Below are 14,371 nucleotides of genomic sequence, written 5' to 3'. Positions count from 1 at the left end.
CTCTGCCACTCTCACTCTTCACTCTCAGTAGGGACGGCCCTTCCAGCAGAGAAGGAACCCACAGACAGTGGACATTCCGCTGACACCCTCTAGAATATTCTGCATAAACCACAGACCGGTTAGAGTGGGGCAGGTACCGTGGCAAATACCTGTAATCCAGCTAATTAGAAGACTGAGTTTGGAGGATCCTGAGTTAGAGGTCAGCCTGGGGCAAGTTAGCAAGACACTACCTCCAAAAGAAGCTATAGTCTGGAGTAGGTGGCTCACGCCTGCAAACCTAGCTCCTCAAGAGGCTTGATCTGAGGATCTTGGTTCAAAGCCAGCCCATGAGGGAAGTCTGTGAGACTGTTATCTCCAAGTACTCACCAAAAAGCTAGAGGGGATGCTGTGGCTCAAGGGGTAGAGCTCCAGCCTTGAGTGGAAAAGTTAAAGGATAGCCCTGAGACCCTGGGTTTAGGACCCAGTACTGGCATAGAAGAGGGAGGAGGAGAAGGGGAGGCAGAGAGGGGGCATAGGGGGACGGGAGGAGGATATTCAAAGAAAAGGAGTTACGGGCATTTCTCAAAGGTCAGAGATCCTGAGTTCAAGCCTCAGTACAACACACACAAAAGAAGTTGGAGAGCTCTGTTTTGTCTTTTCTTTTTCTTAAATCTCTTTTCTGAAGCAATGCCATTATTTTCTCCTTAAATAAAGAGTATGTGGAATAAAAGGAGAAGGACACATCATATGGAGCATTAAAGATAACTTTATGGTCAAAATAATTTTGAGTTATTCACTTCCAATTATCAGGAAACGCCCATGATTTGGTGTGCTGAGAGATTAATTAAGAAGGCCAGAAACCTAAGATCATCACAGAAGCTATAGAATGAACTTAAAAAAAAAATCACAGAAAGAATAAGCAAAAGCTTTCATTAAACATCCGCAGCAGTAAAATGCTATTTAGGTGGAATTGAAGGCCCAAATGGCTGCAATTATACAGCACTGAAACAAAAATCCCATTAAGAAAAAAATATTTTTACTTTCATGGGAAGCAAAATTAGATGAATGCCACGGGAGACGAGTGATGTGAAATTGCGTGACTTAGCGAGCCTCCTACTCCTGCGTTGAGGGACATGTTTTCCTGTTTCCCCATTGTCAGCACAGTACTTGGCATGTGTTAGATGAGAAGACAAGGCAGTAAAGGAGGCATGAGGAGAACCATGGTCCAGGTAGAGGTTCACCATGGCAGGCAGGAGTCCAGGTCAGATTGCTAGAACTGAGGTAGATTGGCAGAGTTGTGGAATTGCTGAGATTTGAGTCCCGTCTGCTATTTATCTACTACCGATGAAGCAGGATTGGCCCTGGAGCTTGGGTGAAATAATTCTGGAGTTCAGAAAGCCAGTAGGCTAGGGTCACCACATACCCCATTTCTTGCAGGACCAGTATTCTGGTTTAGTCTCTCTTCACACCTCATATTACCTGTCTTTCCATATGGTTGGATAGAATTAATGAAATGATTAAAGCTGCCTTACAGGTGGCTAATATTTGTATTGAGGAGCTCAACGAACTGTTTTACAATCCTTTTAAAAGGGGACCAATGTGCCATCCAAATGGGAGGCTGGAGGCTGAGTGAGTGGCCAGCTACAGCTTTCCAGCCAGCTGCGTCCTCAGCCAATAATGCATACGGCGAACATCCCGTGCCTAGAAAGAACAGAAAATACTGTCACACAGTTAGGGTGTCAAAAAAAAAAAGTCTTGTAATTCTTCTCTAGGATTTTTATTTTTTTAATATGCAGGAGTGCATATGGTATAAAACTTTTTTTTTTCTTTTGGGTCCAGTCGTGGGGCCTGAACTCTGGGCCTGGGCGCTGTCCCTCAGCTCTTCAGCTCAAGGCTAGCGCTCTACCACTTGAGCCACAGCACCACTTCCAGCTTTTTTCTTTTTGCTTATGTGGTGCTGAGGAATCGATCCCAGGGCCTCAAGCATGCAAGGCAAGCACTCTACCACTGAGCTACCTTCCCAGCACTGGTATAAAACTTTTGTTTGAAATCCTTTTCCACTAAATCAGTTATAAACATTTTCTTAAAGTTTCAAACATCACAATCATCAAAGTCCCTTTTTTTTTTTTTTTGTTTTTGTGCAGGTCCTGGAGCTTGAACTCAGAGCCTAGGGACTGTCCTTGAAGTTCTTTTTTTCTTTCTCAAGGCTAGTGCTCTACCACTTGAGTCACAGCTCTACTTCCAGCTTTTTGGTGATGAATTGGAAGTAAGAGTCTCACAAACTTTTCTCCCCAGGCTGTGTTTGAATTGAATCATAATTTTCAGTTCTTAGTCTTCTGAATAGCTAGGATAATAGACATGAGCCACTGGCGTCCAGCTCAAAATCCATTTTTGTAATATCAAAGTACCAAGCCTTCCTTAGAACACAATAGATTTTTGTCTTTCTTTTCAGTAGAAGTCATTAAGTATGCATTGGATAGGGAGTAAAAAGAGAGAGAAGTATAAATACAAGTAGTTTAATAAACAGTGCAGCATCACAGTCCCACATCTTGTGTAAGATGTCTCAATGTAGTAAAACTCAAAAGCACTCTATTAGAGAAGGAGGGCAATTTTGTTCTAAGAGTTTTAATTTATAAAGTCAAACCTCAAGTTATATACTCTGCCTGTGGGTTTTCATATTAAATGCATATATTCAAGTCAGCACTGTGACTCTTATTTTCCTGAATTTTCTATCTTTCTCTTGCTTGGAGAGCCTCTTTCCTCTCACAGAGAATATGTGAAAGACCTGAACTGCAGAATTTTATAAACATTGCTGTGAGTTTAAGGTTGTACTATTTTGTATTCCATGAATTTGTTATTGAGTTTCATAGAATTGGACGCCCAAAGGATATGTCCCTTAAATATTACCTCTGCCTGAATAATACATTGAATTCTTTAAAAAGACAATATGTAAGGAAGTAAAATGATATCTAGGATGATAAGTAAGATTCAGTGTCAATAATAAGTAAACATGACCTAGATAGTAATCTCTGTGAATTTTGAATCTTTTCTTAAAAATTTTTTTTTTGCTGTGTGTCAGTTCTGAGGCTTGAGCTCAGGGCCTGGTCATTGTCCTTAAGCTTTTGCTCAGTTCTTTACCACTTGACACAGCTCTACTTCCAAGTCTTTTGTGTGTGTGGGGGGGAGGGAGGAGGTTGAGGGGGTGATGTGCTTAATTGGAGGTAAGAGTGTCATGGGCTTTCCTTCTCAGGTTGGCTTTGAACTGCAATCTTCAGCCCTCAGCTTCTTGAGTACCTAGGATTACAGGTATGAGCCACTGGTGCCCAGCCAGGACTATTTTTAATAATTACTTCCTTTTTCCTTCTCTCCTTCCCTTCTCCTCCCTTTCATTCTTCCTTTAATTAGATCCTACACAGCAAGTAGCTTAGAATATCATGGCTGCTTAAAATAATTTTTGAATCAAAGAGTGGATACATAAATCTTTTTATCCCTTCTCAAAGCTGGCTTAGTACGTTGAATGTACTGAGCAATTGGTAAGCGTTTGTTGAAATAAGTTTTTGAAGTTTTGACTTGTTTCCTGGAAGGAATTTAATTTGATGGCTTTAAACTTGATTTGTATCAGATGAAAAAAATCATCAAAATGTTATTGAGCAAAGGTTTATATGGACCTTCTTTAATAAAGAACAGGAAACACATAATTAAACATAGTGGTATGTAAATAAATGCTAGGAAAGAGATGGAAATACATTCGGTTTCCCAAGTAGATGGATTTCTTCTTACAGTTTTACACATACATTTTCATGTATTGGTGTTATATAAAGTCATATCTTCGTATCTAGCCACATTTACCATTTCCATGAATTTTTACATATAATTGCTGATCATCTGTACAGTTCTTATCCAATATTCTTTTAACTTGGCTTATTTTGAATATAAATTCATTTAATGAGAAAACTTTATTTTTATTATAAAGGTGATGAACAGGGGGCTCACAGTTACATAAATAAGGTAATGAATACATTTGAAAAAAAGAGAAAGCATTATATTAGTTCAATAAATGGGAAACCAGTATCCTCTTCAGCACACAGAAGGAGTATAAAAATAAATAGAACGAGACAAAAATGACATGATTAAATTTTGGCCAGCTTCTATTGCCCAAAGGAAGACTAAGCAGAGATAAATTTTCCTAAGGAGTTTGGCAAACATTAGGGAAGTATAAAGGCAGGCAGATGCTAAACTGAGCTTTGTGCCCAACTGTGTTACATGTGTTAAAATAGAATTCAAATCTCTACATCAAGTGAAGCATCAACTCAACAGCAACAACAATAAAACCACTAGATTTTTTTTCACAATTTCAGATTTGTATGGCAGTAATGTGACATTTTAATTCTCTATAATTTTTGTGTTAAGTAAACACTTTCTCTTTTAACAAAATGCTGAAGCAAGGTCACAGGATGACCCATTGCAGCAATGATACTCACAAGACACTATATGGGAAATGAACCTTACAATTGGGTAAGGGTGAGGGAGGAGTTGGGATAGCTAGGGGAGGGTAGGAATAGTGGGAGAAAAACAAAGGAGGAGGTAACAATGCCTGACAAGAAATGTACTCATTACCTTACTGATGTACCTGTAACCTCTCTGTACAGTATCATTACAAGAAAATAAAATGTTTAAAAACTTTCTCTTTAATTAAAGAAAAAACACATCCAAACTGAAAAACACAGGCTGGACACTGGTGGCTCACATCTGTAATTCTAGAAACTCAGGAGGCTGAGATCTAATTATCACACAAGTTATATAAATGTGTGGCTTAAACCTAGCCTTAAGGGGAAAAAGCAAAGGGACAGTGCCCAGTCCCAAATTAAGCCACTGGTACACACACACAAATGATAGGCAGAGTTTAGCTGAAAGGTCCCATTTTTTTTTCAGTCCATTTAGTTTTTTACCCAATGGCATATTCAACTTTATTAATATTATCATCTTATAGAATTAACTCAGCAAAGAAAAGATGTATTTTTAGATTTTTAAAAATTTTATCGTAAAGGTGATGTGCAGAGAGGTTACAGTTACATAAGTCAGGTGATAAGTACAATTCTTTTTGAACAGTGTCACCCCTCTCTCATTCTGTCAGTTTGTCCCCTCAAGTGAAGCATCAACTCAACAGCAACAACAAAACCATTAGATTTTTTTTCACAATTTCAAATTTGTATGGCAGTAATGTGGCATTTTAATTCTCTTCCCTCTGCCCAAGTTGTATAGTTCATTTCCAACATAGTGTCCAGTGGCTTTCACTGCTGAATTGGTTCACCCTTTGTCCCACTGTTTATGGGCTTCACCTTTCTTCTCTCCAAATCAAATAAAGTTATATACAAGATAAAGGGTACAGAAATTAAAAAAAACAACCAGTGGCAAAGAAAAAAAGAAAGAAAGAGAAAAAGGAAGAAAGAAAAAAAGGAAAAAAGAATTGAAAACAGTACAATAAAAACCTTTTGCTTCCATTTCTTGGAGTTCATTTCGATAAGCATTATTTTATATGATCATAAGCACATAGCTATTGAGCCCTTGTGATCTTCTCCTAAGAATACCCTACTTTGTTCTCACTGAGTGAATTCTTGACTGCTGTTTAGTTAGTCATGCCCAGGTGAAATTTTTGTCTATTACTATCCATTGGGTTTACTTGTAGATTTATAGACACATTTTAATTATTACAAATGATCTAATTATTACACATACAGACTATGTGTCTTTGTGTCTGGCTTACTTCACTTGGTAAAAATTTTTCCAAGTCTTTCTGTTTCCTTATGAATGGGGCAATGCCATTCTTTCTGATGGAAGTATAAAATTCCATTGTGTATATTTATGAGAAAAAATTTAACTCATTAAAATTCCAAATTAATGTAATCATTGTTAAGGAGCTTCAGCATATCAGCTCTTAACCATTGCTTTTGGTTCTCAACATTAAAAAAGATCATTTTAGGTCATATATGAATCACAAAAAGTTTGACTCTTTAGATGAAAAGAATTGATTTCTTAACAAGTAAAGTAATAGTCTGTCAATTATGGAAACCCCCAATGATCATTTACTTTAATCAAAATCAAACTGATTTGGTGTAGAACTGAGCAAGCAACAGTATAAATTCCATATCATGGGTCTCCCCTGTCATTTCAGGAAAAGCTATGTGGCACAGAACTCAGCCAGGAAAATTTAAACAAGAAGGCAAACAAATGAAAGATGTGATTTAGGAGTTTTAGACAAAATGCTACCCTGTATTATTTAATGCTTCCTAATGAGAGCTTCGAAAGTGATTCGTTTTACTGATAGAGGTAGAAATATATTTGAATAGACCGAAGAGCCAAAACAATTGATATTCTTGATGAGAGGTGAACATATTTTCTACTCGCTATGGAGGAGCCATCTGGGCATACTTGAAAAATAGTCCCATGCACCTTACCATCATTGGGCACAGTCTGTTCTTCAAAGGGCCATGAAATTTTTTTATTCTTTTTTTTTTTTGTATTAAGAACTTGCCTAAAAACAACAAATTTAAATGAGAGCAAAAATTGCAAGGCAAAAGCAAAACTCAGGTAACTGTTACATTTTTGATCATTTACCTGAATAAGTGCTGAGAGAGAAAATTTCATCATGAAGATGTAAGTAGTTTTACATAATTTAGAGAACAGCACATACTTCTCACAAATGCATCACAAACAATTTAGTAGGTGTTGAGGCATAAGGCATAATTTTAATAGTGCTATGTCTGTAAGCATGCATTTGCTTTAAAATATGGATAGTTTAATTTTTGGCCTGTTTTCCTTTTCTTTCTGTCCTTATGTCTAAGTGTTTGTAAGATTTTGTAAAAGAAAGCTTGGTATTTGAATTAGTCAAATGCAAAGTGGAATAACACAACAGTGCTGGTTAAAGTTCCTCCCATTCATCATGTCAATGTTAAAAAGATTGTATTTGAACCTAACTAGATATTTAGACCCACATATGATGTCCTAGCAAAAATTGTTTATTCTGTATCATGCAGACACATCTTTTAAAGCTTCCACCAAAGAGACAATGATGGAAATTACTGTAGAAGTTCTTTTTCTTTGTTTGCCTGTCCTTCCTTTGCTTCATTATCTTTACCCTTTCAGATCAAAGCCAAACATATAAATAATCCTGATGAGCATGTGGTTGATCTCCAAGATCTGGTTACCTATTATAATTTTAAAAGGATTGTTAAAGTGGCTCCTTTAGGAATAAATAGAAGGCTTTATGACAATGTAGAACCTTGGAAATGCTCTGAACATTCTTTGTTAAATCCCCAGAAGCTACTGTAAGTTAGGAGTTTTAAAAATATCTTCTGTTATATTGATATCTGAATTGTGGCACCTTTGACTGTTAAGTCCTATAATCCTGTTGGGGTTGCTTAGGCAATACCTATGTGTATGGGCTTAAGTTAAAGAGATACTTGATACTGTATTTTAAGAGAGTGTTTCATTCAGTGTCTTTATAAAACCATGAAAAAAGCTTTTCATAACTATGATTATAAGAAAATTATCTTGGCCTTGAACTCTCTAAGAATGCAAAAAAGTTTTTCTCCTTTATTAAGATGTTAATCCTTACCATATTACCCTGTGGTAGTCTGAAAGAATTCACTAGTGATAAAACATTGCTAGAAGTCAAAAGTTAATAGTAAAACTAATGAAAAAAGTTATTAATATAAAGTAAAGCAGAATGATAGGAAGAGATTTTTCCCTAAGGGATAAAACATTTTTTTTTCTGGGAAGATTAACATTTCTGAAGAAACAGAGCATAAAATAGCACTAGAAGCCTTCTCATATTGAGAAAAATTTCTCTCCCACAATCATGAGCAATCAATGTATTCTTATTTTTAAAAAGGTACAAGGAGTAATTAAACAAAAATGGGATCCCAATCTTATAAATGAAAAGTACTGTTTCTCTCACCATGTAGTTCACTATTTTTAAAATTAACTTTGTATGAAACAGTTCTGAGATTCTCTTGGAAAAATGATACTTCTAGAAGGAAGATTTACAGCGATTCTCAGCTAGCAGGAAGAACCAGAGAGACTCCTAGAGAAGGATATACTCTACCTCAATTCTGTCCAAAATTATAGCAGTTGGACTTATAGTTTTTCAGCTTCTTGATAAAATGAAAGTGAAACACATTAAATAGAAACCATAATTCAAATTCTGAATTTTTGTATTTTCCTAGCCTAGTGATATGAACAGTGCACTATTTTCATGTAAGACAATGCCAATGCACTTTGAGATCACAAGGCGGTAATGGATGCTCTAGCATGTGGTGCTGCTCAGTTCAGTTGTTTAATTAGATGTGTTCTTGTTGATAATTGAGGAGCACTTGTACCAAAGAGCCCAGTGTGTGTCTCTGCTTTAGCTGGAAGACTTAGGCTGGCTAAATAAAATGCTAAGAAAGAAGAAAAGATTTGGTTTCATTAAGGTTTCTCCTACCCTGAGAGATTTGATTACAGGGATTCTCAGGAGGCAAAGGACAAGGGTTATTCTATTAATCAATACCCAACTGGCTATTGCCATTATGATGAGAGCTATTAAGATCTACAGTCTCTACGGATAGAGAAGCAAGAGGGTTGATGGTTACAGATCCAGAGTGGATCTGACAACATTGATGATCTCCTAGCTAAGAGCTTTCAGGAAGAGAGAAAAATCTGTCTTCCTCAGCCTTTATTCTATTCAAGCCTTATTGGATGGGACAAGGCTACCCATTTCAAGGAGGGCAATCTTTGTTACTGATACTGTCTACTAAAATCTCAATTTCATACACAGAAATGTACTCAGGGATATATGCTGAATCATGTTTAGTCAAATACTTTGGGAGTTCGTGGTATAGTCAAGGCAACACTTGAAATTAACTGTCACAATTATACTTCAATATTTAACTTGAACTATGATGAAACATTTTGATACTCATGGAGATTAGAACTTTCCTTCAAATGGAAACCAGTATGTAGGGGATAAAGTAGGGTAGGACAAACTGATAGGGTATAAAGTAGTCTCATACTAAGCACTCTACATCATGCCAGAAAGTAATTGCTTTCATGGAAGAGATGCTTTTGAGAGAGCACAGAGCCTGGGGAAGGTCATGTGAGATACAGGCAGCTAAAGCCCAGCATGAACAATATGGATGCTTGTGGCAGAGAAGGAGGGGTAGAGAATAGGAAGGTAGTTCAAAAATGACCAGGTTGAACTGGGCATAGTGGCTCAAGCCAGCAATCCCAGATATATAAAGATAATAAAATATAGGAGGATTGTAATCCAGGCTGGCACCATAAAACACAAGGACTGGAGGGCTGGCTGAGGTGGTAGAGCACCTACTTAGTGAGCATAAGGCTCTGAATTTAAAATCCCAACCATGACCAGCATATTGGTCAGTACGTAATATTGTGGAACTTAGTACTATTATCTAAAGAGAAATAGATTTGAACAACCAAAGGTAGCCAAAAACTGAGCTCTGGAGAATGTTAACAGTGAGACTTGGAAGAGACAGTAATAGAAACAGAAAGAGAAAAGCCGAAGAATGAAGAGAAAATACCGCTAAAGCATTCTTCACTGGAAGCCCAAGTGATGTACTTAATTTGAGCACAAAGCAATCGTTCATTAAGTTAACACTTTTGAGAAGTTGAGTAATTCAGAGACAGATGTGGCAAGATCTTAAGATGGGAGATCTTAATAACCTTGATTTGAGCAGCTCCTTGGGAACAGTGGTGACAGAAGCCTAATTAGAGTCAATTAAACAATGAATGGGACAGAGTAGAGATACTCTTTCCCAAGGAAACAGCAGGGAAAGGGGCAGACAAATGAGATCAAGGAAGTTTGTGTGTTTGTTTTCCAAGGTAAGAGACTTTTACATTCGAATGGAATGCTTCCTTTTGAGGAGAGAATATTCAAAGGGAAGTATAAAAGAACAGAATTCCAGCAGCAAAATTCTCAATAGGTGAGAAGGTATAGAATCCAATATGCCTTTGAGGATAGGCTCATATAGATCAAGGAAATTTCCTCTTCCATATCATTCGGAAAGACCAACTGGATAGGTCAGATGTCACTAGAGGAGGAGATCTGGTGATGAGGAACACAGACTTTTCTTTTCCTGTTGGTTTTTAGTTTTCTTGTAAACACAAGTCAAGATCATGGGCCCAGTGTGAGGAGCAGGAGAGGGAGAAATGATCAAGGTGTTCAAGTGTGAGGAAAATATGTAAAATAAATTTTAGTGGGAGTCAGAGAATGGATATCCTCTGGAAACAGTAGAACGCTGAAGGTGGAACAGTCCGGAGAATTGTGGTTATGTTCATTAGACTCCTGTTACAACTATGAAATACTGGAGAGAGGAATTTCTGAAGAGAAAAGGTTCATTTAGCTTATCGTTCTGGAGATTACAGTCCAAGATCTTATCTCTTGCTTTGGTACGGGTGACACATTACGGCAGGGACATTTGGAAGTGCTAAGCACTTACATTATGAGCCAGGAAGCAGAGAAGGAAGAGACTGGAGTTCCACAATCCCCTGGAAGGACGCCTTCAGTGGTCCAATAACCTCACACCTGGCTCTACCTCCCGAAGGTTTTTCTACATCACCATAGTGCCATCCTGGGCCTCAACCTTTCGCTTAAGAACTCTGAGTCAAGAACAAATCATATGACAACACTGATCCTTAGGTTGTTTATTTTTTAAAAATGAAAAGTTTTCTAAGAATGATTGTTTCATCACAGTTTAAAGCAGACAAATGAAGTCATGTGGGTGATTTTCTTCAGCCACTTTGAACAGCTGAAGTGTAGAGAGAAAGTTGCTTTGCATCTTATTATTTTTCTTTAATTTTTTGGGGGGGTCTGGTCGTGGGGCCTGAACACTGTCCCTCAGCTCTTCAGCTCAAGGCTAGCACTCTACCACTTGAGCCACAGTGCCACTTCCGGCTTTTTTCTTATGTGGTGCTAAGGAATCGAACCCAGGGCCTCATGCATGCAAGGCAAGCGCTCTACCACTGAGCCACCTTCCCAGCCCCATGCATTTTATTATTTTTGAGATTATCTTTTAGTCATTGTAATAAGGAGTATCAATTCAACATGTCAGCTTATCATTACAACACACCTTTGTTTTAATATGTTTTTATTGTAAAAATACTGTACAGAGGGGCTTACATGAGTAAGTAATGAGAACATTTCCTATCGAGCATTGTTGCCTCCTCTTTTGTTCTTCCCTTACTATCCCTTCCTACCTTCCCACATACCCCTCCTCCTCCTGCCCCTGCCAAAGTTGTAAAGCTCGTTTTCAACATAGTGTCTCCTACCTCTCATTGTTACAATGGGTCAACCTGTATCCCTATTTAAGCATTTTGTTTTTTTTCCCCAAATACAAAAAGCGTATATACAAGATGCAGGGCACAGGAATCAAATACAGTGAAAACAGGTTAACAGTGGGGGAGGAACGTACCAAAGAAACAAAAAAATTACATAGTACATTATAAGTACGTTAAAAACAATAGCAAGCAAGAAGAACAAAACCACTTGTGTCCCTGTCTTGGGCTTCATTTCGCTTAACATCATCTTATATGATCTTATGTACATAGCTTTTTACCTTTCCTGCTTGTCCTAGACATATACTAGTTATTGCAAATAAGGGAAACCAAGGGACCTATGTTCCTTTGGGCCTGGCTTACTTCACTTATTTTTTCCCAAGTCTTTCCATTTCCTAACAAATGGGGTGATATCATTTTTTTTTGATGGAGGCATAGAATTCCATTGTGTATATATATATATATATTTTTTTTCTTGATCCATTCATCTACTGAGGGGCATCTGGGTTGGTTCCATATCTCAGCTATGGTGAATAATGCTGTGATAAACATAGTTGTGCTGGTAGCTTTAGTATGGACTTGTTTGTGATAATTTGGGTAAATGCCCAAAAGTGGGATTGCTGGGTCATAGGGGAGCTCTGTGTGGTTACAATGCATCTTGGTCATTGTCATTACCTATCTGTCTCAACCCCACTCATCAAGTTATGTAGTTCCATTGTCATGTAGGTACATTGGCTATTCTCACTGTATTTTCCTATCTTCCTCTTTCCATTCATCTGACTCCTCTCCTTGACCTTCTCCTTTTCCAACAATGCATGATTCAGTTTACCAGTATTTACTTTGTTAAACTATAAGTAAGTTGTTCAAAAGAGCTACAGCATTGGAATTCTCCCCTTTAGTCAATTTGTATATCTATGCATATGAACTTGCTATGCATATGTTTTCTTACATGTATATAATTTAGATCAGATTTCCATATGTGAGAAAAACCATGCTTTCGCTCTCTCCCTGAGCCTGACTTACTTCACTCAGCATAATTTGTTTCGGGTTCATCCATTTTCTGGCAAATGTCATTCTTTTTTCCTGATGTGTGAGTGAAATTCTATTATATAAAATTTGGCTATAGTGAGTTGAACAGCAATGAACATGGGTATGCAAATGTCTTTGCTTATTTCTCACTTGTAATCTTTTAGATAAAGGCCCAAGAGTGGTATTGCTGGATCTCAGTGTAGTTCTATGCTTAATTTTATGAGGAATCTCCAAATTGCCTTCCATAGTTGTTGCACTAGTTTACATTCCCACCAACAGTATAATAGGATTGTTGAAAGTGGGGTTTTAAAAGAGATTGAGTTTAGGGAATGAACAGGGGGAGAAGAAAAGAACAAGGAATATTAGAATTGCTAAAATTAGTACATGGTAATCTGTGGTGAGCTAGATAGGGAACTGCCCACTAAAACCTTAAATGAAATGCTAGGGAGTGATTGGGAAGGCACTAGTAGTTACTGTCCTTGTAAAGGACTTCCTGCAAATAGAGGCAATCCCTTGGGTCTACAGTGCAGTGCAAATGATGTCTACAATCAGCCTACAGCGTGGCCATGGGGGAATTAAAACAATATTATCACAACCATCAATTAGCTAAAAATCTTTATTTATTTTTTTATCTTTAGTATTTCCAACACACAAAGCCAGACATCATCTGGAACAGCGTAAAAGCACAGTCTGTGTCTGCAGGGAATTGACATTCTACCAGCGATGTAGTAGAGAAGATAATTAGATGTAGAAAATGATCCACAATTGTTTTCTTGAGTAGAGTCTGCTTAAGTGAAAAAGCAACAGGCACATCAAGTTGTTTCTCTGCTCTTGTAAAATAGAATGTAAATATTTATGGAATACAGACCTCGTTTAATCAGTAGCACAGTTGGATCTCCATAAATAAGAGTTCTCTTCCAGATATTTCAAATTAGAGAGAAATATCAGACAAAATTATGGACAGTAAACTTCTAATATATCTGATATTAGCAGGAATTCTCAGGAAATCACAATCTGGTTTGCCATCAATAAAAAGTGGATGGTTGTCTGTCCTCCATACTCTTTTATCCTTCAGTTATGATTAGATAACTAATGACTCGGTAACTTGTAATCTTTTGGATAAATGCCCAAGATATAATCATATCTTGCATACTTTCTTTTATCATTTATCTATTCTTTCATTTTTTCTTTCTTTTAAAAAATATTAGTCATGACTACTTATTTGTTGTTTCTATGAAAACAATACAGGAGCACCACAAAGGTACTAATCACCTCAAACTTTGCCTCCTAAAAATATTATTATAAATTTAATGGTTCTTATTCTGGACATCACCCTTGTGTTTAAATGTATAGGCAAAAAAGTGATAAACTCAGTTATTTTCATTTTGTTCTTGAGCCCGGGTGCTATTAATTTGCTTTGTTTTGTGTCACTAGAACAGAATACATGAGATAATTGATCTTATTAAGAGAAAATGTTTATTGTAAGTCAAGGTTTTAGAGATTCCAGCCCATGACTTGAAGAACCTACTACTTGATTGGAGCCCTACCACTTGAGCCATGTTCCTCTAAGTCATTTTGCTAGTTAATTGGAGAGGGAATTTCATAGACTTTCATACCTGGGATGGCTTTGAACCTCAATTCTTTGGGTTTCAGCTTCCTAACTATGATTATAGGTAGCAACACCAGTGACCAGCTTGAAAACCTTAGAGCTGGAATTATTATTATTATTTTTTAATGTGAAAATACTGTACAGAGGGGTTACAATTACATGGGCAAGATAATGAGTACATTTCTTATCAAGTGTTGTTGCCTCCTCCTTTGTTTCCCCTTCCCATCCCTTCCCATTCTCCCCTCCCCGAGGTTGTAAAGTTCATTTTTCTACATAACGACTTGTACATCTCATTGTTGCAATGAGACCACCTGTATCCCTATTTAAACGATTTGATTTTTCCCTTCCCCCTCCACAAATTATACCAACATCAAATACAGTGAAAACAGGGGTTATACCGTGGGGGAGGGACATACAAAG

At 37.3% G+C, this 14,371-nt stretch overlaps 1 protein-coding gene across 4 annotated transcripts in view; it reads left to right on the top strand.

Annotated features, from left to right (window-relative positions):
• Grm8 (glutamate metabotropic receptor 8) overlaps positions 1–14,371 on the top strand; it is a 716,785-nt gene that overhangs the window by 236,014 nt on the left and 466,400 nt on the right. The window lies entirely within an intron of this gene.

This window comes from Dipodomys merriami, unplaced genomic scaffold, assembly GCF_024711535.1.
Source record: "Dipodomys merriami isolate MVZ:Mamm:240054 unplaced genomic scaffold, mDipMer1.0.p SCAF_5, whole genome shotgun sequence".
NCBI classification, from domain to species: Eukaryota; Metazoa; Chordata; class Mammalia; order Rodentia; family Heteromyidae; genus Dipodomys; species Dipodomys merriami.
Note: the sequence above shows the minus strand (reverse complement) of the source record. Positions and strands in the feature narration are given on the sequence as shown.